Consider the following 26,787-nt stretch of genomic DNA (forward strand, 5'->3'; position numbering starts at 1 on the left):
AATAATAAACCGTCACTGTTCCTCTTTCCCCCCCAAAAAAAAAGAAGAAAGGAAACTCGAATAAACATTAAAGTACCTTTCTTTCTCTTACATTAGCTGTTAGCTTACCTTTTTAAAGTAAATCTCAGTGAAGTATGACTAATTTACAGGGCTAACCCCTCTGGAATACATACGCATTTATTAAAGAGAACTGGTTATTCCCAGAATCTTCACATTAGTCAGGGAGGTGGGCCATTGTTTGCAGCAGAAGAGCAGTGAAGGATAACTTAGGGCTCCATTTGTAAAAGGTTTTAGAAGCCTGGTGAAGATGCTCTCACTTAAGAATGTATAAATATTATAACTGAAGTTCTGGGTTAAGATGACCAGCCAGAATCAGTTTCACAGGTGTCCCTCCTCATGCTGTCTGCATTCTAGGGGCAGGAAAGACTCCTGGGAGCAGAAGGGAAATCTCTTCCAAGTCCCCTACATCTTTTTGGTCACTTGACCCCAGATTCCCATTAGCACAGCTCACACCTCCTGCCTCGGGTCTAAGCCAGTGAGGTGCCAGAGAATGGGGAAAGAAATTTAAGGTCCTCTTACCACCACCACCCCCTCGCCCCACAGACTCCTTGAGGAATCCAGAAATAAAATGAATAGAAGTAAAACTGTGTTGGTTATGCCCACGCATCCCTAAGCTCCAACACCTTCCTCGTCAGCCAGATTGTTGGCCTTAAGCCCCTTCTACAGCTGTCACTGCTCTGACCAGTTTTAATACCTGACAGCCCTGCTTCCTATAGAGAGTCTATGACGTGTGCCCTTACTCTACCCTGCCGCCACCCCCACTGTAGGGTCATGGCAAAGGGTAATGCATTCTTCAACAAGTATTTGCTCCCCACCCCTTATTATGCCAACTGAACAGGTGCTGAAGCTACCATCCTGAACAAGACGGGCAAAGACCCTGCTCTCTTGGGCTTACCTTTCTATTGGGGGGAGGATGGCAAATGTATCTGGGGCTTAGCCCCATGCTACCCTGTCTCAGCTGATGGAGGGAAGGTTGAGCTGGGAGTCCGCACTGGGCTCTTCCAGTCCATCTGTACTCCTTATGTTATGACGACGACTTGCTCATCCTCATGGATCAGTTTCTCACCTCCAGACATGGAAGTTTTTGTGAGATTGACCAAATCAATGGACATTCAAATCCTCTGAACGTGAAGTATTCATATGATTGAGTCTGGAAGTTTAATTGTGATTATAAAAGGAAATCTGATCAGTTCTGTGTAATAGCAAAAACAGACACACACTCCTCTCTCCTGTTCCCCACTCCCAAGAAAAAAAAACAAACACCCTGGAAAGAATCTGAAGTTAAAATAAAAAGCAGCTGGCAATAGGCCCATCGTGTGTGATGATAATTAGACAAATGTTTTCCAAGTATGGGAAGATCTTGTGAAGACAATGGTTGGAAGGGGGGAGGAAAAAGTTTAGGAAAGGGAATTTAGTAAAGCAGTGATTTCTGCCTGCCTGCGAAGGGTTTAAGGGGCACACGATGTCACACAATCTCCAATTTGGTACCTTTTATTATTTTTCATGCATCCTGGGAAACGTCTTCAGCTAAGAAAGTAAAGAAAAACTTGAGGCTTTGATTTACAAAAATTAAAGCCATGACTAGGCTTTGGATCAAGGTTGTGTCCCGGGCCTGGAAAGCCTCATCCTTCATTGTCTCAAACCTTTCCTGCCCTGAGGAAAAAGAGTTAAGAGTCTTAAGCTAAAGCAGCTCTTCTGCCATCTGGGGCGCTGACTTGGTTGACCCTCTCCCAAATTATTGTAATCCGGGGTCTGGAATGGATATAGATCTGGTCAGGGTGATGGTGGCTGCCTTCTGCTTCTGGGTGGCTTGGGATCTTCTTAGCAGACCTGGGTGGAAGCCGGGGGCTGTGGTGGAGGGAAAGCAGTTACTACCAGTATCCTGACCAGCTCTGTGCAAGACTGGGGCCTCTTGTTCCCCATCGCCATCCCTCAACCAAATTTTATTTGTTAAAAATTATATTAGTCATTTACACCTTAGTGTGAATATTAAGGCCAGGTGTTAATTTACCCAGGGTTATTTACATTTTAAGCTTGGTCTTTGATTGTAGAAAAAAGGAATTTATCCCCATGTAAAAAATTCTGAGTATGTGAACACGTTGAAGGAGGCTTTTGGTGGAAAAGAATATTAAGGAAGAAATAGGAAACTCTTTACTAAGCTAGATAGTGCAGGGCTGGGGAAAAACTAGTGGAATTCCCTAGACCTGAGCAAAAGAGAGGTGGAAAAGCATGTGGGTTAGAGGCAGAAAGAAGATAAATGGTAGGGAGATTACTTTAATGAACGGACCCATCTGCTCTCTGCTTCAAAGGGAGGAAGGACAGATAGCCTAAAATTTCTACAGCATTTACCCTGAACTCTCAGACTCTGACCTCTCTCCTTCATCCACCCTCAGATTTTACCACAGGTGTGTACTGTCCACTCACACAAAGGACGGTGGCTGCTCTGTTCAGAACCAGCCTTGCAAATACTTACAAACTAGGGCAATTGCCAAGTGTGTTAGACGCACACAGAGTCTCTTATGTCCTTGGTTGATAGGCTTTGGTATTTACTGGTTCTTGTCTACAGAACATAAAAAGCAGGTTTTTGTTTTCTTTTTAATCAAGGAGGAGTTTCTTAAGGAATAAAAACCATTTTCTGAGTATAAGATAATACATATGCTCTGTAAAAATGCAAACAAATGCAGAAAAGTATAAAGAAGAAAGTAAAAAAACCCCTCAAAATCTGACCCAAAGGTAAACACTGTTAACATTTATGAGAACCACTTCTTTGAGTAACTTTCTATGCATATAGGTTTGATATCTACAACTTAACATAAATGGAATATACTTCTGTGACAGGGCCTGCATATTTTTCCATGTTCCATGTCAATAAATGCAGATCTGCATCATTTTTTTTCTCTTTTCTTTCTTTCTTTCTTTCTTTCTTTCTTTCTTTCTTTCTTTCTTTCTTTCTTTTTTTTTTTTTTTTGTATAACATACACTCAGAAAAGTACACAAATCAGCATCACAAATTTTCACAAAGTTAACACATCTTTGTGACCAATAGCCATGGGGAGATCTGGTAGAAGAATATTCCAGAAAGAATAGTCTTCATTTGAATAGATGAGATGAGGGTGGTTTAGAAACAAACTAAAGGTAGTTGGTGTGGCTTCTGCATAATGAGCATGCAAGACAGTGAGATTCATCACCTTTCCTTCCAACTGAACTTGACCCTCACATTTCTCTGACCCTCTCAGTGATGCTATAAGTCTCCCAGAAGCCCCAGTAGGAACTCTTGCAGCCCCCTTTGTCTTCTCCCTTCCTTCTAGCTCTGCATCCAGCTAATCCCAAAGTCTCTACCATCCATCTTTTCCTATTTCCGCTGTCACCACCAGATGCCAGCCCTTACTGACTCGTATGCCTATGAAGTTATACTGAATTGTAAAAAGAAATAAACCATCAAAGTGATTAGAGAGAATGACAATTTGACAGTAATTAAGCTCCAAAGTCTTAGTTTTGTTTTCATTACTTTTACATGGTTATGACCTAGGCCAAAACAAAAAAATCTAAATAATTTCAAATAATCATTTGGGGTCTCTGTGTTTTGTATGGTGGCTGATTGTTTTCATGGAGGGAGGATGGAAGGACGGGGAATAGGAAACCCCCAGCCCTCCCAAGTCTAAAAGGACAAATTTGGCATCAAGTTGGGGACCTGGGCTTCTATCACATTTCTCTTCTAAATAGCCTTCTACAAGTTCTGTAGTGAGTGAAGATAAATCAAGCAAATAAGAGTATTTTTACAGTATTTTTTCTCATAGTATTAGCAATTCTTTACACTTGGTGGACACTCAGTAGAGATTTGTTGATTACATTTTATTTGTTCTGGCACCAAATATTTTATTGAGCACCAACTGTGATCCTGGCACTGTTCTAAAGGTTGGGGATACATCAGTAAAGAAAAACAGTAAACAAAACAGACAGAAGACCTTGTTCTCGGGAGCTTCCTTTGAGAGTGGAGCTCACATTTATTAGAAACATTGAGAGTAGTTCCAGTTCACTTCTTTCTTAAGGGGATGATCCTAAGGAAGTATTTTCTTTAAAATTTTCTCGTATCTGTCAAAAAGTTTGATTAAAGCCTCCGGAGGCCACTGATCTGACGCCAGACCCAACCTTTATCAGCCATGTGTCCCTGTTACTGTCTCTGAGCATTGGTCTTATCATCTGAAAAACAGACATGATAATGTCTCACTAGCGGTATTGTGAGTATTAAATAGATAACATATATAAAGGACTGTGTCTGGTATACAGTAAATGCTTAATAAACGGCCACTATTATTATTATTATATTATTATTATTATTATTATTATTATTATTATTCACTTTAGGGACATAATAAGAATGCATAAAGTATGGTTTCTGTCCCATTGGGGTTCAATATCTACTCTAAAGGCCAGACTAAAAAGCAGGAAATAATCACCAAGCAGTACCTGAGAGGATATAATTAAGTGGTTCAGTAAATTGTATGGTGTTAACTACAAATGCCATAGGAATTCAGAGGAGGAAAAGATGGATTTGAGCTGGTGGAGAGCTGGACTGGTGCCTGGCTTTGCAGGAGAGGTATAGGGAGGATTCAGAGGGCCCATCCAGGCCCCGGGGATGGGGACAAGCTGGGAATGAGTGAGAAGTCGGCTAGATGGAAAGGTAGTGTGCAGTCATCACGGCTGTGGAAAGCCGGGCAATGGAATTTAGACTTGGTATGCAAAGCGGGAATAGGCACCAGCCTTAAAAACCCCACTCGGGTCAATCTAGGTCAAGGAAGGAGAAATTACTCCTCTCCATTCAGTGAGGAGGGAGGGTTGGGAGTGGGGGTGTTGGGAGGCTCTTTATTATAATGTGCTGGTGCGGGGAGATGTAAGACTCTGACAGCTCCCCACCACACTAGGCTGGCTTGTGAAAAGCACTTCAGAAAAAAGCAGTTTGGTTTTTAATGTTAATTTCAAGGTATAATGTAACCTACAAGTTTTAGCCCACGGGGATGATGGTATGTCCTATTTGGTTTGCCAGTTTGGGGCAGGATGCTGTACGGTATTTGGCAGGAGCATCAAGAGAATGAACACGAGGCTTTTGTGCGTCTTTCCCACCTCTCTGCCATCTTTCTCATGGAGCTGATGGTGGCGGCGAAGCTCAGGACATTGATACTGCTTCTGCACTCCAGAGCCAACTTCACAGTTTGGCCAGAGGATTCTGTGATCTCTGCCTCCTGTTCCCTGCTTTGTGCATGAATGACCATCGCAAACAGTGTTCAGAAGGCATACAATCAGGCTTGCCCAAAATAGGCAAAAGGATCCTTTTTACTAAGCCGTATTTAAATTCTAGGGGCCTTGAAGCATTTCACAAATACTATCTCGGTAGACTTCTTCAAAGCCTGGGTAAAGGGAAGGTCACAAAATGAGGTTAGACAATCCCAGGGGGTTGGTTTTATCCTAGTGGCTCGGAACCTGAGTGGAAAAGCATCAACATGTCACAATCCAATCAAGGTATCAGGGTTGGAAAATCGTGCACCTACTTTTCAGATTGAAAAATAAAAGCAAAGAGCAATCAGGTAATCCGGATTTGCAATCAGATAATCAGAAAATCTGGCCAAGGGACAGGCCAGACAGAGAAGTAGATCCCTGAAATCCTCCAACACATCACGCTACCTGGCTGCAATCCCAGCAGTCATAGGTGAGATGATGACATCAATCTAGTCAAGTGGTGGTAAAATACATATATCGTTAAATTTATCATCTTAGCCATTTTTAGGTGTACAGTTCAGCACATTAAGTATATTCACATTGTTGTGCATGCAATCTCCAAAATTCTTTTGATGTTGCAAGACTGAAACTCTGTACCCATTAAATATTAACTCCCTATTTCCCTTCCCCCGGCCCATGGCAACCATTCTACTTTCTGTCTCTGTGAATTTAGACTACTCTAGGTTCCACATATAACTGGAATCATACAGTATTTGTCTTTTTGTAACTGGCTTATTTCACTTAGTAAACTGTCCTTAAGTTTCATCTATATTGTAGCATGTCAGAATTTCCTCCCTTTCTAAAGCTGAATAATATTCCATTATATGTATATACCACATTTTGTTTATCTTTTCATCCATCAATAGACAGCAAGTGTTCATTTATTTTTTAAGACAACTATTTTTTATTTAATGTTTTGTATTGGTTACATATTCACATGGTTCAAAATTCAAATTGTATAAAAAAGTAAATGGTGAGAGTCTCCCTTCTGCTCTTGTCCCCCTGCTACAGAGTTCTTTTTTCTAAAAGCCATAAATGTAATTAATTCCTTTCAGATCCTTCCAGAGTTATATATACGGTATATATCACACACGGTAATGTACTATACATGCTGTTCTACAACTTGCTTTTTTGACTTAATAGCATTGCTTAGAGATATTTACATATATAGAAAGTATACACACATGTGCATACACACACACAGCTGTACATCTGCACAGTATTCTACTCCATAATTTAAGTCCCCTATTGATGGACATTTAGGTTGTTTAAAATCTTTTGTTAATAATTTTGCATTGAATAAGTAACATTTTGTTTGTCACTTTGCATAAGTTAGAATATCTGAAGGGTAAATTCTTAGAAGTGGAATTGCTTCATCAAATGTTCATTTGTCAAAATGTGAGATCGTGATAGACATTACCAAATTGCCTTTCATAGGGGTTGCATCCATTTCTACTCCCAACCAGCCACGTGTAAGGGCTTGTTTCTTCTCCCTTTGCTCATTTTTGTTATTTTTTAATCTAAGTAGCTCAAACTTTAGAAATGTTATAAACTATGCCACAAGCCCAATGAAAATAACATTCTTATTCATTCTCTTTCTCTCCTCTTCTCCTTGGACTATTTTCAGGCTCAACATCTCTGGCTAGGCTGATTCAAGTTGCGGTGATAGGGAATATGGATCGCTTAGGGTTGGTGCTGGGACAGGGAGCATTTCACTTGGGCCATTGAAGGGGACAGGTTGGTGGTGAATGAATGCTCTTGTCCAGTGGGTGTTCTGAGACTTCCTTGAAATGACTCAGTGGTCTGCGTATGGCATCTCCTGAGCAGGTGTCCACATCACAAAACCCTCTCCTGGCCAAAATCAGCTGTAATTGGCCACTTCCTTAATCTAAGCAGGAAATGGAGTTTCCAGCCTGCAGGCCCTTCCTCCAGGCCTGGCATCAGCACTCCCATCACGGCAGGACCCCCTGGGAAAGTCTACACAGTGACAGCCCACAGGGCTCTTGCCGAGGTAAAGACCAGCACTTTCATTGCCTAGTCGTTGACCAACACTGGCTTCTTTTAAAAGCTATTTCCAAGAGGGATGTTTTGAGTTCCCTGATTTACTTTGACAGCAAATGATCTAAGTGCCATTCAGTATCATCATAAACACAGACAGCAGAATGAGAGAGTAGGAGTGGGACCTTGACAGTTCCGTCCAGCAGTGCACATAGTAGGGGCTTAGTAGGTATTCCTCATGTATCTCACTCAATTCTCATAACCACTCTACCACGTTTTATTCTGCCCAATTTGTCATCAAAACTCAAGAGGGGCAAAGCAGTTTAATCCAGACGAAAGCGCTAACTGATAGGAGGGGCCTGATTTTAACATTGGTTCTGTACCCACAACCCCATACCTCGTCCTGTTACAGTCTCCGCTTGTGCTGTGTCTCCTGCCCTGACTGCCCCATTCTCCACCCAGCACCACTGTCTGGAGTAGGCCTGTCAGGACGCCTGCGATCAGCCCAGCAGAGATGCTCGTAAGCTCAGGCCAACTCCAGACCCTCTGCTTAGGTTCCAGATGAATCCTGGGGAGCTTTTGGAGCAGCTGCAGGAAGAAGGAGACAAAAGGAAAGTCCCAGCCAGTGTTCACAGAGAGTGTTGGGGGTCCAAACTGAACTTCAAGCCCTTCCTTCTGTCTGGACTGCCATTCTCCCAGCATCCCTCTCCTCAGGCCCCTGGCCCTGGCCCCTCGCAGCCACCCTTGAAGAGTAACAGACCTCTCTCTGCCCTGGACTGTGCCCTCCTCCTCTGTGCTCCCATAGCAACCGCCCTCAACACATTGGCTTATAAAACCGTTTCCTTGTCTGTCAACAGATTGGGGAACTTCTTGAGGGCGATACTTGATACTGTTTGACGCTCACCTTTGTAGCCCCAGCTCCTCACTCAGAACAGGCCTGTCCTAAAGTTGACCTGAAATGAAATCACTCACCTGATCCAACAGCACGTAGACAAGCAACGAATCAAAGATGAAGCCAAAAGACCAGTGTGCTGGAGAACAGCAGTGTGGGGAGCCACAGCTTCTACCCTTCTGAGGGGCGGCAGCCCCACATTCATTGGAGGTTCGTTTAAGTTAGAAGAAAAGGGTCAGAGTAGACCATACCTGAAGGTCCTGACTCAGACCCCATTTCTCCTGAGAAGTCCACCCTGCCTACTTCAACCCTACAGATCCCTCATTTTTCTCCAACTAACGTACTCTGCCTGCACAACCTCATACATGGCCTTGTTCTTCTGGCATCTTACTCTTGACGAGTCTTATCTCTCCCAGTGACAATAGCTAACCCCCATAGAGCACAGTGTATGTGTTCTAAGCCTAGGTATGTATGCAATCATTTAATCCTCTCGGTGACCCTATACGGAGGGTACTACTTTTATATCTTTTTACAGAAGAGGAAATTGAGGCACAGAAAGGTTAAGTAAGTTGCCAGAAGTCACATAGTAAGTGGTGGGGCCCAATTCAAACCCAGACAGCCTGGTTTCACAGCCTGTGCTCTTACCTACCCTGAGGCCACACCCCAGCACAGTGGTAAATATTTCAGTAACATCTCCCGAAGACCAGTCAACAATAGGATTGCTGCCTCAGATCTGCCATGTACCTGGTTATATTATAGTTTAAGTTAGAGGCCACTGGGGCTTCAAACATGTGTGAGCTCTTATGTCCCCACATGCAGTCCAGGGCCGAGGCCACTTTGGGGTGTAGCCCACCACTTTCTCCTCCTCACAGTCTTCCCCTTGCTGTAGCTCGGGGAAGATTTATCCCCCTGTAGTGAGGAAAGAGAAGCAGCAAGCTCTTTTTCCCAGGGAGTGTTAGCGTGTGTTTGTTCTCCAGTCAGGACATGGTTGAACCTGTACCAGCTACAGTCTCACTAACCTGAAAGCCCTTGACTCAGACCTTTCCCACATCACCTTCAGTCCAGAAAGGGGACACCAGAAACTGAGGGTGACTGAGCAGACGGATTTGCGGGGTTGGGGTGTCTTGGGGTTGCTGGAAAAGTGGGAGTTACTTTTCCCGTTGCCTTAGGGGGAGGTGGAGGAGACAGATCTTTAGCTTCACAAACAAATGGGAATTTACACCGTGAATTACTGCACTTTTATTCACTTACAGTTCTTAGGAGGGAGAGGAAGACAGAGAGAGAGAGAGAGAGAGAGAGAGAGAGAGAGAGAGAGAAAGAGATGGACCTCCTGGAGCCACATGAATTAAGTCTTGGGTAACAGGAATTTCTGCCCCAAGGTGTAGCACAGCTGTGCTTTTCCTCTCAGGGCCTTGCATGAAGCAGTCAGTACTGGGAGGGTTTGAGGTTCTCATCTGGAAGTGGGTCATGGCATTCTACTGCCAGGAAGGCAAAACCCACCCCACACACCACACAGAGACTCCAAGGTTCTCGATTAGCCGTTTACTGCTGAGGCTGACCAGTCTCGCCTGCACACCCACCCCCTGCGAAATGGAATCAGAGTGATTTATGCCAGGTTAGAGGGAAAGAAGCTGCTTTTAGTTATTTCACTCCATGTGCCCCCTGCAGGGTGGCCAGCTGGTGAAACACCCGTGTGGGCTGCTCAGGTTTTCATATTGATTTGCAAAGGCTCCCACTGATGCAAATGTCATAGTTGGTCTGGTATTTAAAGTTTAAATTCCTTGATTCGGGTCAACTGTTTTGTGCAAACTGAACCTGATGGCAGACTGCACAGAGTGAGAAAGCATGGACTCTGATTCTAAAATGACATGACAGATCTTCAAACAAAGAAATCAGAACTTGCACATTTGCAGTGGTCACCTGTGAGGTCGACACTGACATTTTTCTTGCTCAGAACAGTTTTGGAATCTCTGGAACTCCAGAACTTAACAGTACCTTCTTTCGCATGCCTGAGGAAACATTTGTTTTTTTGACGGTGGATTTAATTTTTGGAAACGTCAAAAATAATTCAGAGCCAAGTCTGGTGAATCAGGCCAGTAATCAAGTTGGGTGATACCATTTGGGACTTGAAACCAAAAAGCATAATTATCCAGTAATGTAGCTAGTGTTTCTCCTGGACTGGATCTGATGGCCTCAGAAAGTAAGACTAGAGCTGTTTTAGGCAGTCGGAGCTTCCCAAGGTATTGATATCAACTTTGAAAGGTTAGCATTTAATTGGCTAAATAGGTTGTGAATTACTTGGTGTTGGTTTTTTTTTTTCCCCCCAGTTAGCCTTATTACTTAAAATATATTTATGTAAAAACTTCTCCTCTTAAATAACTATGTGATTTGGTTGACATAAACGCTTATTAACTAGCACTGTTTCTCCCGTATTTATCATAGGCCATTAATTTATTTCAATAGACCTGCCGTTGCTCCTGCGTTTTCCTTGGCAGCAGTCCAGTTCCTGAATGTACTGCCGAGCAAGGAGCAAGTAGTTTATCGTAACAAAGAGCTGGGATTATTGCTGAGAAAAGCAGAGGGAGGTCGCATCTGCACTGCCCCGCCAGGCCAGCTGAGTGGCAGATGAGGGGCCGGAATTTGCTTTGGGCTTCTTTTCTACAGGAGAGGTCGTCTCTTGCCATCTTGTTCATTTCACTGTGATTTCCTGAGCTCTAAACCAGCACCTGGCTTTGGGCTTGGCACCTGAGAAGGTTTAAAGAGGAGAAAAAAAGGGAAGTGAAGGAGAAGGAAAGTTCAGTACTACGAAAAAGGTGCAAATAAAATGGCATAGGTTTTCTGGAGGGAAAGCTCTGACAGCAGAAATAGAAAAGGGGTCACCGGAGAAGGTGACATCTGAGACGCAGCCCACAGAGGGTGTTGTTGGCAGGGTGGCTGGAGCCCAGGTTGGTGCAGAGTCTGCGGCCACCCGCCCTTCCTCTGAGAGCTGAGTTCCCAGCCAAACCCTGACAGCTGGGCCAGTTCTACGTATGGGATTACAGTATTAGGTGAGAAGTTAATCACAAACATGAATCAGCCTTGTTTTTTCCTTCTCAGCTCGGCTCCTGAGCTCTGCAGGGGAGTGGGCAAGGTCCCTTGCTGGATGCACAGGAAATCATACTGGGGGGGAAACATGAAGCCAGCCATTTCTCAGCAGGGCCAAGCTGTTACCTGTGTTCTGAGGTTACAGGGGAATTTACTACATTACATAGGAAGAGGATCCCCTCAGCATGGCAGACAGGAAGAACTGGTTCATGGGACAACTGGCTTGTTGGGTTCCACCCAGGCTCTGCCCACTGGGCCGTTTTTCATTTCAGGGAGCCCCACCCCACCCCAGCTCTGTAGCTCCTCCCGGATTGAGCTGCACCTGGGTCAGAAACCCTTTTATTGCTAAGGTTTTCTGTTCTCTCTCTTTCCTCCCAGCCTTAGATGGCCAATTTATATAGTAGAAAACCCACTTCTCATCCAAACCAGCAGCACTGGGTTAGAACCTGTGGTTCTGCCCCAAACTCTTCCCTCCCCAGCTCTCCTCTGGAATGTCCGACACTCTCAGCTATGCTTATGTTCCCTCACATTCTTACTAGTTCAGCTCTAGAGCGTCCCACTTACCACCTAATATTTTAGGGTGGCTGTCACTTGCATAGACTGGTGACGGTGTTGGTCTCCCCTGCTCTGGAACCCCCTTACTCCCTGCTTTCAGATTTGATGACTGCGGCCCCTCTGTCTCAATGACCTGATGGGACAGCCAATCAGTGAATGCTATGCTTGGCTCAGAGTCATGCCATCACGCAATAGTTTCCTCCCTTCTGAATTCTGTTTGCAAAATCATCAGTTGCCAGCAGTTTCTTACAAAGAAGAGGCCTCCATGCCTTTAGAGGAAAGTAACCTCACCAGGATCTTAATCGATATCAGTAGGTAGCTAGGATTGCAAAGTATTTCATTTCTTTGTTTCTTTCATTTTTTTAAAGCATTAACGTTAGTGCACGCAAGTAATTAATTAGAAAACTCTAGTGATGTGGACTTCATAGGTCATTGCACAAGCCTACAAACACTCAAGAAATTCCATTTAGCTCTGGGTTTGAATGTCACATCTACTTACGTAGCCAAAGGATCTGATTCTTTTTTTTTTTCTTCTGCACCTAGAAAGTTTCGTCTGGGAAACAGGTGGTAGGGAGTGCTAAAACCAACAGGCTTTCTTACTATCAAAATGTGAAGCAAGTCAACCCAGCTGCTAGAGTCAAAACACAAGTGGACTTTGGCAGTTTGATCCAGAAGGGAGAACGCATAAAGGGAGTGGGATGGTCCAGAGGGCAGTGACCGGGAGAGCACACGGGAAAGACATAGAACAACATTCAAGGAACTGTTCTCCCTCCCCAGCCAAGAGAGCTGCTGCAGGAAAAGGCCAAGATAATGTGTGTGACCAGACACCAATGTGTGTCCTTTCAGCCTGGACAAACATACATCAGAGGTTATGCACACACGATACCCTCAAAGTCAAAATCACTTGTTATCAACAAAGCTCATACTCACATCTGGGCAAAGGCAGAAAGATCACACACAGACACACATGCACACACTCACCTGAGACATGGATAAATAAGCGTGCTGTCCAAAGCTGTCACCTCTATCTGTAACAGACTGCAGGGGTCTTCTCTCGGAACTCTCCTGGTGTCTTTCAAGGCTAATTGTTTTCTCAGACCTCTGTTTTGACTTTCAACACAACTGAATGCATTAGCAGACCAGCTCAGGCATGATTTGCTGGGACTGTGGGGTTGGCGCCCTTTAGTGGGGGAAGGAATGTGGTGCCCAGGAGATCTGGTACAGTGGGGAGGGCATGGGGCTGTGGGGATGGGGGAGCTGGGGAATGAGCGTTAACACTTTTGACAATCTCTGCGCCCCAGTGAGTATAAGGCCAACCTCAGAAACCGAATTCACAAAAGGTCCCACAGAAGCCAGCAGCCTCATGCTGTGGTTACCTCAGTCTCGGTTGGTCGCTATGGAACTGGGAGATGATGGCAGGTATGGAGATGCGACACCTATGAGAGTTTCTAGTTTTAAGGTAAGACTTGCAAACAGGCCCTGGGGAAACTGAGGTCATACTAGATGCTTCAAAAACCCTGTGGCGTGGCCAACCTCTAACCCAAATTCTCACTCATGCTCCCCTGAAAGCCCCCAGAAGAGTCACGTGAATGAAGCCCTCCTCAGGGACGGCTGTTTTACACAGTTCAAAGCTTTGAATTCCAGCCCTGCTGCAGCTCTCTTTCTAGGTAAATGAAGGAGATTTGGGGGAAATGTATCAGATTTCCCTCATATAGATTCAAGTGAAAAATCAGCCCTTTATTTCCAAAGGATGGGATTTTAAAAATGCTAACGGGCATGCAGATTCAGAAAAATGGAAATAACTTTCATGAATTTTTCAGCCGGTTTTCCAAATATTCCAGCTTACGCACCAAGGATGTATTCTAGTTCTTTAGACATAAAACACATTTAAGTGGCCCTCATTTAAAGCGAACTAGATACACACAGGCTCTGCTCCCCCACCCCACCGCCGCCGCCATGGAAGGATTGGTGGCGTATGGAGCCACCATGTCCTCAGGACTCATGTCCAAGGATGGAGTAGCTGGTGTGCTGTCCACTGCGCCTGCTGGCAGCTTCTATTGCCATCCATTCTGCCCACCCGGCAACTGCTCAGTACAGGAGAGGAGCAACGCTCCGCACGTGAGGCATCCAGAGGCCTTCCCAGAGAAGCCAGAGCGCTTAACCACCAAAGGAGTGCTCCAGTGCCAGGAACTGAAGGGAGAACTCAGAATTGAAAAAATATTGCAGAATGTTCAGTAAATAAGCAATCTGCTAATGGGCTGACAACCCCCAGAAGGCCCAGCTCTTTCTTTTTTTTTTAAGATGCAAGAGATGCAGCCCGAACAGCAGGGAGCTCCATCCTCATCCAAAATTTATAACACAATCAATCCATTCAGTATGTTTGGAAGAGACTTTCAGTGTGTTTAAGTGCTGATGAAAACAGAACTAGTATAGAGAAAGAGAGGTTGAAGATACAGGAGAGAAAGAGATTGGTCAGTGGAGAGAGACTAGTGAAGAGGTGAGAAGCTGGACTCCAGCAAACAAGCACCGGAATGGTCGGAACTGGGGGGAAGGCAGCTTCCTTCACTGTCTCAGGCGGGGAGGGAGAAAGCACAGGCCCAGCTGCAATTGGGTTTGTAGGTTTGGTGGTGGAAGTAAAGAGGTTTGAGCCTGTTCACCATCACATCCAGTTCTGAGCACAGGCAAGAGTTGTCATATATCACCTGAGTATTTTCATAAGTGCAAAGTTTTATGGAGTTGGAGCTGGACAAGGGGAAAGGAAATAACGGTCAGAGGTCAAGGCTCTTAAAGCAGCAAGGTTGTAGGACAGCGATGTCTTACATGTGTCTGGAGGATGGAGCTACCTGCTGTTTCTGTCTTTTGGGTTTTTAAAAATAATTTGTCTAAACTTTTTGCTTCAGAGTGATTAGAGTTAATCGGAAAAGCTGGCAAACACCCTGGGGCTGTCACCCCTAGAGTGCCCAGAGGAGAAGGCCCAGCAGATTCTGGGGGCCATGCCCCCAGTCCAGGAGAGTCTGTAGGGGCCATGAAGGAGCAATCAGCCTGGGCTTGGGTGCAATGCCAGGTGTCAGTCAGGAAAGATGCCAGGGGAGCTGCTGTGTAACATGTATTGCGGAAAATCCCTTCAATGGGAGTATGCAAATGATGCCCTTTCTCCGTTGATTTACAAGTGAGAGAATACATACCCAGTTTGTTTCAAGTGAGAGCTCCTTGCACTTGGGGTGTTTTTACAATGCTTCTCACGTACCTGGCACAGAGCAGTCACATAATAAAAATTCACCGAATGAAAAAAAAGTGACTATCTAAAGGATGAAAAAGTACCTGTAGAGTAAAAATGGGAAATTTGGAAATGACTGGAAATCCATTGAAGCAATTTCTACTTCCCCTCAATTCTTAGGGATTAAAGTATTAATTTTACATTTGAATTAAGGATTTTAAACTCTACCACCCATCCACTGTTAACATCTTGTTTATATAGGCTTTTATCTATGCACACATTCTTTCTTCCTTCTACTTTACAGAAATGGAATCAAACAGCACATCTTATCCTGTGAGCTGCTTTCTTTTTTCTCTTAGCAATACATTATAGACATCTTTCTTTTCCCAAAGTCCATAGATACCATTTTAATCCAGTTCTAGGAGTTATGGTGGATGCCATGGGTGTCAGACATGAGATTGCCATGCAATGGAGAGTGGGATGCGAAGAGAAGGAGAAAGCCTGGGGAATATATGCACTTAAAGGGCAGGCAGAAGAAGAGGGACCCATGAAAGACTAGAAAATGGCCCAAAAAGATGAGGGGAAAGCATGGAGAATTCATGTCAAAGAAGAAAAGAAGGTGAAAATATCAAGAAGGAAGTAGCCAATGGCCCAAATGCTGCAGAGAGGTTCAGGAAGTCGAGGACTGAGAGGTGGAATTTGGTTCAGCCAAAGTGAGTATAAAGTTTCTCACTTTATACTTTCCCACTGCTCCAGTTTCCTCATGTTATGAAATGAGAAAAGAGAGCTTTGTTCTACCAGTTGGACAGACCATTCCTTGGCCTACAGTGATGGTATAAAGTTTGTGTTTTGAAAGGGTAGCGGTTAGAAATGCCTTTAGCTGCCTTTAACAGAAACCCAAATACAAAGTCTTAACCAAATGGGTTTTATTTTGCTCAGCTGAGAAAAAGTTGAGGCGGGCAGTGAAAAGCTGTTGCACCTGTTCAAGGTGGTCATCAAGGACCTGCACTGCTTTTAGCTCTTGTTCCACCATTCTTTCTGTGAGGATTTTATCCTCATGGTTGCAAGGTTACTGCTCTGCCTCCAGCCATCATATTCACATTCCAACCAAGAAGAAGACAGAAAAAGGGGCATGCAAAATTCCCATACTATCTGAGTCCATTTTCACCAGAAGACTCACCCTGCAGACTTTGCTGACATATCATTGGTCAGAACAGGGTGGCATGGCTGCTTCCATGTATAGGAGAGTCTGGGACTATGAGTATTTTCACCTGAGCACATTGCCAACCATTTCTTCTGACAAAGAAGAACAGAATGGATACTAGGGAAGCAACCAGCAGTATCTTCTGTAGGGTGATTATGTGAGAAAGGTTAGGCCTGAACATAACAGCTTGCAGCCTTCTTAGATTTATTACTTTTCTTTGTGAGAGACAAAAATACTAAGCAATCCATTTGACTCTAACAGGAAGTAAAAAATAAATCACAGTGCTGGGCCCATTTTCTTCATAAAGTAGGGCAGTAAGAGGGTTCAGTGTCAGCTAAGCCTGTGTTCCAGCTCTTTCAGTTTTACTGACAGGGCCGTCTTATATATATAGCTATGCAATATATTTTTTAAATTAAAATATATATTGCCATGCAATATGTATATTTTTAATTAAATTCCACCTTGCAAAAATAGTTTGAAAAATTCAAGCACGGCAAGTTCCTGGGAGACCTGAGGGTGAGCTGTTTGGGGCCTGCATGACTGAATTTCTCTCTTCTGATGACAGGCTTCCTGGAAACCTGTTTAATCCCCAAAGTTGTGTGGAGGTGGCAGAGTTTCACCTCTGAGCAGAGGGAGATACCCCATCACCAGGCCGCAGCAAGTTCTGCAGGAAGAACTGCTGCCAGTTCTCTGAGGTAAAAAGGAAAAACAAACTGCTGAGGTAGAGAGAAGGTTTCGCCACCTTTCTTCATTAAGCAGTAACCCTGCTAGAGCAGTTCCATTTTCTCCAAGAACCGTCTGCCCTCACCCTGTTAAGGCTTCCTCTTCGGAGTGCTGGTCTCGAAACAGCGTGCTGCTAGGAAAAAGGAGCTGTGAGAGGCAGCCTTCAATATCTGAGGCAATCTGTAGATGCCTGGATAGATTTACTTTTCCTCCAATTCCCCACCATTTCTCTGCCCCATCTCTCTGCCCCCCACATGGCTAGAATAATATCTTTGTTGGCTACATTGAGCACATGCCAGATGCAGCTCATCTAAGTGAGCAAGTGCTTTCTGGGACGAGGCCTGATGAAAGAAAAGCTGAGCAGAGCTCGGAGAGCGTGCCAAATCCTGGCTGCTGAAAGGAAAGCCGTATTATTTGAAGAGGATTGTGTGTGCCAGCCCATGGTCAGACACCAGGAAGAGGCAGAGTTGCTGAGCAGGATCTTCATTCCTGCCTAGCTCTCCCTGCCCGGCACCCTCCAGCTGAAGATGAGCGATGGCTCTGGGGAAATTCCACTCTGTAATTCATTTAAGTAGGATAAACAGAGCTCCCGCTCTGGAAGATTCAGCCCTGAGCAAAAGGCACTTGGAATTTACACGGGGGGCTCAGATAGCCGTGAAACACAGAAGAAAAACCTGGAGTCAGGTGACACGAGATGCAGCCAGCTCTGACACCAAAAAGCCATGGGACCTGAGTAAGTGACTTCATTCTCTAGTCTTGATCTCTCATCTGTACAGGGCTGTGTTTTGTAGAGCCCTGAGGGTTGCAAAGGTTTCTAGAGTTTCCACAGACATTTGATTTAAATTGCATTAACATATTTTTCCAACTTTATAAAAAATAGATACAATCAAATATTACATATGCCAAATTTTAACACACTGAAGACTGCCAACACGTTTATTATAACGCCGCATAAACACCTCTCTGTGAGTAAACCTTGGACAAAGCTGTCCTGCCATCTGTCTAATGGAAGAGTATCCCCAAGTTGCAAGGAAAGTTATCTGTAAAACACACACACACACGCTATTACCATGTGCAACTACTTATGTGAATGAGGATTTTCCCCCCTCAGTATTGTGCAACCCACCATTCCAGAAATAAAATGGACACAAAGGCAGACCTGACTGCTCTTATCCATCTAATTTCAATTTGGGGGATAAAAAAAATAGCCTTATTATACTCACTGCTTAGCCTACAATTTAACATCATTTTAACTTCAAAACACATTTTTTCCTACCAGTAGAATACTGCTTTGTCTCATTTTTGTGTTGATGTTCTGATAGGGTTATTTTACTAAATACTTTTGGAAATTGTTAGAGAAAGACTGCTAAGGGGCCTCAGCTATTGCTTTCTGAGTTTCGGTGACTGAGGGCCCTGCTGCGGGTCAGGTGGTTACCCAGACAGGATTCCACAGGGAACAGGGGGCAGAGGAGGTTGGATGGAGGGGGTACAGCTAATGAAACCAATGATGGGGACATCATGGCGTCTCTTCAGCCAAAGAAAGGTATTCACTGTGGGAATAATAAGAGAAGTGTAAAGGAAATGGCGAGCTAAGTGGTCAGCGAATAGACACACCATTTGGCTCTGTGTGCAACTGTCGGTTAAGATTTGCCCTTGGTATCCCATGAATGCTCTTCCCCCCAGTAGAACTTCCAAGAAAGTGCCTCATCACACTGATCAGGTAACCACGGCCTGTGAGCCCCAACCTTGGGAATGCTGTGTGAACACTTTTTGTTTCTCCTTCACTTTTCGTGCTCATTTCACAAGGGCTTGCTTTTCAACTTCCTTTTGTCTCTGGGGTAGACAGTGGTGGGGCATGTAAGTCCGAGGTTGGGACCTACTTCTTTGTGTCCTGGGGTTTCCAGCCTCTATCCTATGGACCCTAATCAGAGGTTTCTCTTTAACCTCTACCATCTACTGATCATGAAGAAAGGGATCCTGTTCCCCTCATTCTTGTTTCTCCAGCACCCTGTACGGTACTGAGGGTGTATGGAGTGTCCCATCAATATTTAAGTCAGTGCTCCTCAGTATTGTTCAGGGATCAGCAGTATTAGTCTCACTTGAGAGAGAGAGCTTGTGAGAAATCAAAATCCTCAGGCCTTGTGCTAAACCTGCAGAGATGGGGATCTCTGAGAGTGGGGCCGGGGAATCTGAGTTGACAAGCTCTCTAGGTGATTCCTATACAGTATGAGAACCACTGTCTCAACGGACAACTGTGTGAATGAAGGGGCAGTGATGGGAGATAATCTGTGCTCCTTCCAGGGCCCAGAGGAAGGGAGTCAAACTTCCTGGCAGCCAGTGACAAGGCTCGCCTGGCCAAACAGGCAGCATCTCTGCCTGTGGGCCTGAACAGACAATTTTCTGAAATTGTCAGCAAAGATTAAGGACCCTGCTTTACCAGCTGGGGGATTTCTCCTGAAAGTCCCAAAGTTGCTGTGTTTTTCTCCCACTGGACCCCCTGCCCTATAACCACTTTGCAGCAACCAGTCTGATGCGCTCATTGTCTGGCAATGGTACCTCCTTGTCTCTGCCCTTGGCCCTGGGTGGGTTCCTGAATCTTCTGCCACCTAGAACTGACCCAACCTGTCCCCCACACCCTCCCACCCCCACACCCCCATCCAAGGCTTGGCTCTGCCAGTGGACAGATATTTATCGAGCACTTGCTAGGCACAAGGTTTCATTAGCTGTACCCCCTCCATCAGACCTCCTCTGCCCCCTGTTCCCTGTGGAATCCTCTGTGCTGCAACTTAACAGGATCTCACAAACAGCTGTCATCCTTTGATATAGTGGCCGAGGAAGAAAGGACCCAGAACAAACCTTTTGCCAACATGGTGGTGAGTGTAGCTCTGTTAATTTCAAATTTGCTGTTCAAGTCTGGTACTAAACTTTTTGAAAGAGACAAACAGATGCCCTACAGTGCAGGGTGTTGTGTGCTGTGGCTTCAGTTGGGGAAATCATATGAGTCACTTATATAAACTCATTAAAATATTTTCTTTTTTTTCATAATTTAGCCACAAGCATTAATTAAAGCATCAAAGAATAAGTGTTTGGACTTATAAAATCTTCATAACCAGCCAGAGCAAAAGGAAAAACTATTGAGCCTTTGGAACTTTAAAAATGCGTTTTCGAAATGACCATATTGGAATTGAACATTTTTCTTTAGCAAAGTTAGATTCCAAAAAAGGAAAACAAAAACTAAGACATAAACCAAATTGCTTTAAAGAATTACCCTGTGGCAAGGTTATTTATTTTACTTGGAAGAACCAACCTAGAATGTATTTGTGCTGAGTAATCCATATTTACATGTGGTAGAGATAGTCTTCAACTTAAAAAAAAAAATATTACGAAAGTTTATTTTAAAGTCCATGTTAAATTTAAGAATACATTTTCTCCTAGAAAAAAACTCGTTATTCGTGGTGGAAAGAGCGCTGGGATTGGCCCCTGTCAGGCTGCACAGCCCATGATTAGGTCAAATAATGAGGTAAAGGGGGCTCACGGGGTCATGGAACCTGGATGAGGGGGACTATGGGGGAAGGGTGGCGAGACAGGGGAAGGAAACCCCCGCCCCTCTTTCCTGGCAGCCTGAGTGTTGGAAATGAGCTGTTTTATTTTTTCAAATAAATTTTTTTTATTGAGCATCCTATGTGCCAGACATCATGCTGGGCCAAGGGATATAATGAACATGACTGAGAGCTCCTTGCCCTCAAGGAGCAAATAAATTACTGGGAAAGATAAATGATTTAATAAAGAATCACAAGTGGGAACTTTCAAAAATCATAGGAGCACCTGACTCAGACTTGAGGTATCAAGGAAGGCTTCCCAGGGGAAGTGACATCTGACATGAGACCTGGAGGATGAATAACAATTAGGCAGGTGAAGGGGCCAGAGGGTCAAGGGGAAGAGGAATAGCCCCCAAGCAGAGGAGTCTGCAGGGACAAAGTCCCAGGGATATGAGACATCAGGCTGGTGGGGAAGGGAGAATGTGATGGGTTCCATTTTGGAAATGTTGCTTGACATGTCTGTGAGATGTAGGTTGTCCTGTAGACAGAGGGCATGAGGCATACAGCTTAGGAGGGCTGTCTGGGCTGATAGTACAGACATGAGAGTTATGAGCATGTGGATAGCAAGAGGGAACTGAGTCACCCAGGGAGAGTAGGAAAGGAGCCAAGGAAAAGAGTCAAGAAAGTGGAAAAAGGTCACTAGAGTCAAGGGCTTTGGGGAGATCATATAAGCGAAGAATTGAAGTTTCCATTGTTTTCATCACAGTGTCACTGGAGGTTTGGACAAGAGCAGTTTCATGGTGGGGAGGCGAGCAGAAGACAAAGGAAGATTGAGGAGAGAGTGGAAGGTGAGGACATGGAAATCAAGGAGTGCAGGCAGCTCTTCCCAGAAGCAAAGCTGGAGTGGGATGTGGGTTTAGGGAGAGTAGTTTTTGTTTGGATGACAAAACAGATTAAAGTAGCCAGTGAGAGAGGTTGAAGATGCTGGAGACAGAGAGAGAGGGAGCTAAAGTGAGGTCAGTGGGAAGGTAGCCGAGGTGGGATCCAGCAGGCAGAGAGGACTTAGCTCCAGCGGGAGGACAGTGGAGGGTGAATGCAGCTTGGGAGGTTGGATTGCCCGCAGAGTTGATGGAGTTGGTGGAGGAAAGCAAAGTTAGAGGGAGGAGAGAAGGTTTGCGGAGGGTGGAGGCGTCAGGGTCAAAGTGCCCACCTGTTGCCTTAATCTTCAAGCTGGAGCCTTCCATCCCTGCCTACCACTTTGCTCTCTTTATAGTTCATCAAAATTTCCATTTCTCAATCTAGCTGACTAGATTTCAGAACGGAAGCAATCTGATTAAATGGGTTTATGCTCAGGTGTGAAGGACTGACAGCTCATAACCCTATTTGAGACATTTGCCTTTGTGTGGAAAGGATCTTATTCCCCTAAAACCTCCAATTTAAGGGTTTTCAAGTAGGGGAACAAATAGAATAGATGTAGGCAGTGGGCCAGGATATCTATCCAGGGCCTACTTCTGAGGGTATCTTTTATCCACACAGAGATCCAAAGGATAAATGTCAAGGAAATAGAAAGTTCTACAGAGAAGACATTGTGCAACCAACTGCATGATGTGGATAGAGCCAGATGGCCAGAGCAAATTTCTGCATACTCTCCCAGGTCTAGCTTTTCCAGGCACTGGAATGGCCCAGAATTGAGAGATCACGGCTCCTGAAACAATTAGAGCCCACAGCCAGGTAAGACTGGCCTCCACACAGCACACCAGCTGTCACTATGTTAAGCTCACATTAGGTAGCACACATAAGGTGTAAAGCAACCATCGCTGACAATTGGAATTGACCTTGCAGACAGTGTCCACTGATGGTAATGGTAATAATTTGCAGTAGGTCAGCACTAAAGAATACTTCATTTTGTCATCTATTACTGCAGCCTGGGGCGTTGGAACTGTTCAAAGATGTTTAGGATGGAAAAGTCTTTATACCTATATGTGAGCAGCATACAAAATGTGTGGGATAGTGTGCTTCTTGGTCCTCTCAGCTGGGGTGATCTAGCACACACAGAAACTCCGCCTTTATCAACCCTGAAGTCTATCAGCTCATGTGCTCAGACTCAGAGTGAAAGAGCATTGCATTTTGAATCAGAAATAATTTTTAAAAATATTTTGCTGATTTTTTTATGTTAAAGAAAAAGCATGCTCATTGTAGGGCATTTGGAAAATACAAAAAGGCCCACAGAGAAAAGGAAAGTTACCTGTAATTCCAACTTCCAGGAATAATCATTGGAGTCTATTTTGATCCATTTCATTTTAGTCTTTCTCTCTCTCTCTCGTTAGGGATCATATCACTACATAATTGTGTATCCTGCCATTTTCTCTTAATTAAATCAGGAAATGTCAAAGCAGTACCAGAACTTTTTTATTTCCACATTTTTTCATTTATTTCTGTTTGCATCTTTCCCTCCTCCTTTGCCAATATTTCTTTATTTTGGAGTATTTCCATTTTTATCAAAGTTCAATTCAGGATGTAAAACAGTTTATGCTTTTTGAGTTTTATTTCCTCCCTACACTTGTTAAAATAGACCAGTAAAAATAAAAGTTTTCCAGATTATGATAGATCCACCTCCAACTATATAACTGGTTCAATTTAGAGTCTTAGGATAATGATCTGCCACCATATGTGGGTTATAACTTGAGGTTTGCATAAAAATGTGTCTTGGATTAACTGACTATGCCACAGTGCCAGGTAGCTGGCTTGTTTCTAGGAAGTTAAATGCCTGACTTTTGATTGGTGCCTTGGGTAGAGCTTTCTGATGAAGGCAAATAAAACAAACAATTAGGGATGTGACTTCAGGTGTGGTCTCCTTCCCATAGAGGTGTGCTCTGTGTTCAAGAAGATTTTCTACAAGGGAGGCACATTGCCTTAGAAAGCAATTATCTTATTTAAGCCTACACTTGTCTGGGGAGCTGAGGTCAGCCACAAAGCCATTGGAAAAAAAGGAGCTGTCTGCCATAGAAAGCAGTTTCTTTAGGGGAGGGGTCAGTTTGAACAACTTTGCTTTTGAATTGAGTGACCTCCCGAAACCAGAGCCTGTGTAGATTAAACACAGAACAACCTCAGGCCTCAGCCCAACCCCTCCCTTCAAATCACTCCCATCTCAAAACAAAAACAAAAACAGAAATACTTTAAACTTCACTTTCCAAAGCCAATGCCCTCCCCCCTCCAAACTGTCTGTTACTGCTTCTGCTTGGATTATTTTCATTTGGGTTGTGTTTTTCTGACCGAAGGCCAGGCCCTTGTCTTTGTGTATTTGTAAAGTGCCATGTCTACTTACTAGTCTTTAGAAATTACAGACAAAAACAGGAATGCAAGAGAAACTGGCAGCTAAAACTTTGCAGCTTTTCTAAACCAATGCACTACGTGAGAACCAGAATGGAATATTTTTATAAGACAATATTGAAACATTCTAATCCCAAGAAACTAAATTAAGTGTACATTAGCTGAATATAAAACAGTGCCCCAAGTTGGCATGGTGTCTGCCACTCGCATGGCTCATCGTGATGCCACATTAATGAGCTGTTGCTTTGAGGTCAGTATAAAAGGGAGCGGATCCTTTTCAGTGAATGAGCTTCACAACAATTTCATGACAATGACACGTGGGTTTAGACTTCAAGCCACCCTCTGTCCTTTTCTGTGCCAACTTCCTGGAGATCCAGAAGTATCGTAGGCGTGCTGGTTTTCATCTTACGACATGTATCTGGCTGTGCTTAACTTGTAGAATTTAGGAGCCTTGGGAAAGAGAGCCCATCATTGGAAAGACACAGAAATGTGAATGTTTGGATTCAGCAGAGAGGAGCTATGAGGCCAGGTCAGCACAAGCAGAATCAAAACGGAGGGAAAATGGACAAAGCAGAAATTCTTTTTCCTTCCTTCCTCCCTCCCTCCCTCCCTCCCCCTTCCTTTGTTGGGGTTGGGTATAAAAAATGGAGTCTATAAAATCTTCCTTTCTTAGAAATTTATTTCCTAGTTTTATAAAAAATGGTGTATTAGACGTTCTCTATCATTTAATAATACACTTGTGGACTAAAAGATATAAGTGCTTTATAAAATCAGACAGTTATGTTAAACTAGCATATCTACCTTTATTAGCCTGAGTAGAAAGACCTTTAATATTGGTTTTTAGAAAGCATTTGAATACATTTGTTTGGTATTGTATGTGTTCAATAAAGTATTCAATTAGTAAAAAATCTTTCCTCCTCTCCCCCTTTCATCTTTCCCTTCCACTCTGTCTTCCTTCCTCTCAAATGAATTTTGTGGTAAATTGTTTCCTCCTCACTTTGACTATAGACATGACTTCAGAAAGAAATAACTGGAAAATCACGTTTGAGATCTTAATGTCATGAACTGTCTTGCTCAACCAAGTTTAGAAAGTAATTCATATGTGAGGTGTGGGTTACACAACAGAATAGGACTTGAAAGGGTTTGTACCTAAATGTCTTCTCTTTGGAAACCCAGTGATGGCCTTAGAATCCACGGGGAAGCAGAGCAGTCTAACAAAACTCCTTGCCGCTGAACTGCCCTAAAGTGAGCTGGCAGCCTCTGGGCAACTTATGTCACCAGGGTGATAGACCAGGACAGTTAAGGTGCAACGAGGCCAGGAAACTTTTAGTTGGAAGCATAAGTATTGAATGTAATGACCCAGGCAGCAGCAGAGGTCATTGCAACAGAACTCAAATGAAATGATCCCCCATGGAACACGCTGTCTTTCTCTTTAAAGCAGCCCTGGAAAAATCATAGAACCCAGTCAGAATAGAAAGTTTTAAATTTTGCTTTTCATTTTAGCGATCAATAACTGAAATATTTAACAACAAGTGAAAACCTCCCAAAAATAAGGTTTGGAAACTTACAGTTAAGCTTTCATCACAGATTTTGTTCCAAATGTACATTATCGAGGAAAAACAGTAAAAATATACTTTTTAGAACAATTGTGACTATTATAAGAGGTCTTTTTTATGAGAAACATTGTTCAATGTAGTTTCATTTAATTTCTAAAAATAGACAACAAAATGATTCACAGATGTTGATTTATGAGAAAAATAGTGAACTATATAAACTGAAACGTATTTGAAGGAAGGATAGAGGCCCTCACTAGAAACCATTCCTTGAAAAGTACCTCCTTCTCCCTGACTTCCCAGGAATTTCCAAGTCCTGGCTGGACCCACAGCACATGGGCAGCCACACAACAGGACAGCAACTGATGACCTGGGTGTCCAGTGTAATGTTCTCTAACAGGGATGAGCCCAGGTAAGGGCGGGTTCCAGAATCACCTGGAATGCTGGTTAAATGCAGATTCCCAGGCACCACCCCTAGAGATTTAGATTCATTATATCTAGGATGGAGCCGAGAAATTTATATGTTAAACATGCATTCCAGGTCATTCTGCTGTAGGTGGAATAAGACCTACATTTTGAAAAACATGCCTCTGAGAAATCCCAATGAAGTCATTTTCCCACTGTCAGAATCCTGCCTGCAGTTGCCAATTGGGGTTCATATGGTCCATCCAGTGGTTTTTACTAATGCCCGAGGCAGTCTTTAATACCCACATTTTTGGAAGCCACAAAAGGAGTAATTAGAAATGACCAAGCCCACGTTATGGATTGAGATCATAAACTGTTTACTATATAATTAACTGAAGCATAATTATATAGGTCAGACTGCCATTAATAGAGAGTGTTCTGGAAATACACTTAATCCCTGCTGTTGTATTATTGTCAAAAGATTCACTGCTCCTCCTGACTCAGCCTCTCCCTGATGGTTGTCCCTGGGAGATTGAACTTCCTGCCCCATTGTAGGCAGGTTTGGCCATGTGACTTGTGTTGGCCAATGTGGTTGGGAAGTGGTGGTGCCACTGTGAGCAGAAGCTTTCAAAAGCCATGGTTTGGTTTGCCCTCTCTTCCTTCTGCATGAGGACAGCATGTCTCAGAGAGGACTGCTCCTGTAGTCTGGCCCTGTGTAGGGAAGACGCAATGGAGCTGCAGCAGACAGGTTCCAGCAGTGAGACGTAAACCTTGGCTGCTGTAGGTCCCTAGATGGCCGAGTGGCTTGCTCTTGCAGCAGAACTTAGCAAAACCAGCCACTAGTATGGCTCCTCACTAGTACTGGTGAAATTCTGAGCCAGGCGTGGCTAAGGGAAATGTCTTGGTCTTGATTCTGTCTGGAACTTTCTTTTGCCATCTGAATTTTTTGTGTT

General features: G+C 43.9%; 1 long non-coding RNA gene across 3 annotated transcripts in view; it reads left to right on the forward strand.

Annotated features, from left to right (window-relative positions):
* Nucleotides 1-17,471: 17,471 nt before the first annotated feature.
* Nucleotides 17,472-26,787, forward strand: part of LOC109445685 (uncharacterized) — a 52,871-nt gene continuing 43,555 nt past the window's right edge. For 2 of the 3 annotated variants that reach the window (XR_012495089.1, XR_012495090.1), the window contains exons 1-3: nucleotides 17,472-17,740; nucleotides 20,443-20,527; nucleotides 22,083-22,277. This is a non-coding gene — a long non-coding RNA (uncharacterized LOC109445685). The remainder of the gene's footprint in view (nucleotides 17,741-20,442; nucleotides 20,528-22,082; nucleotides 22,278-26,787) is intronic. The other variant, XR_002137068.2, reaches the window with a different exon arrangement.

The sequence above is a fragment of the Rhinolophus sinicus genome, linkage group LG03 (assembly GCF_036562045.2).
Source record: "Rhinolophus sinicus isolate RSC01 linkage group LG03, ASM3656204v1, whole genome shotgun sequence".
In the NCBI taxonomy this organism is placed as follows: Eukaryota; Metazoa; Chordata; class Mammalia; order Chiroptera; family Rhinolophidae; genus Rhinolophus; species Rhinolophus sinicus.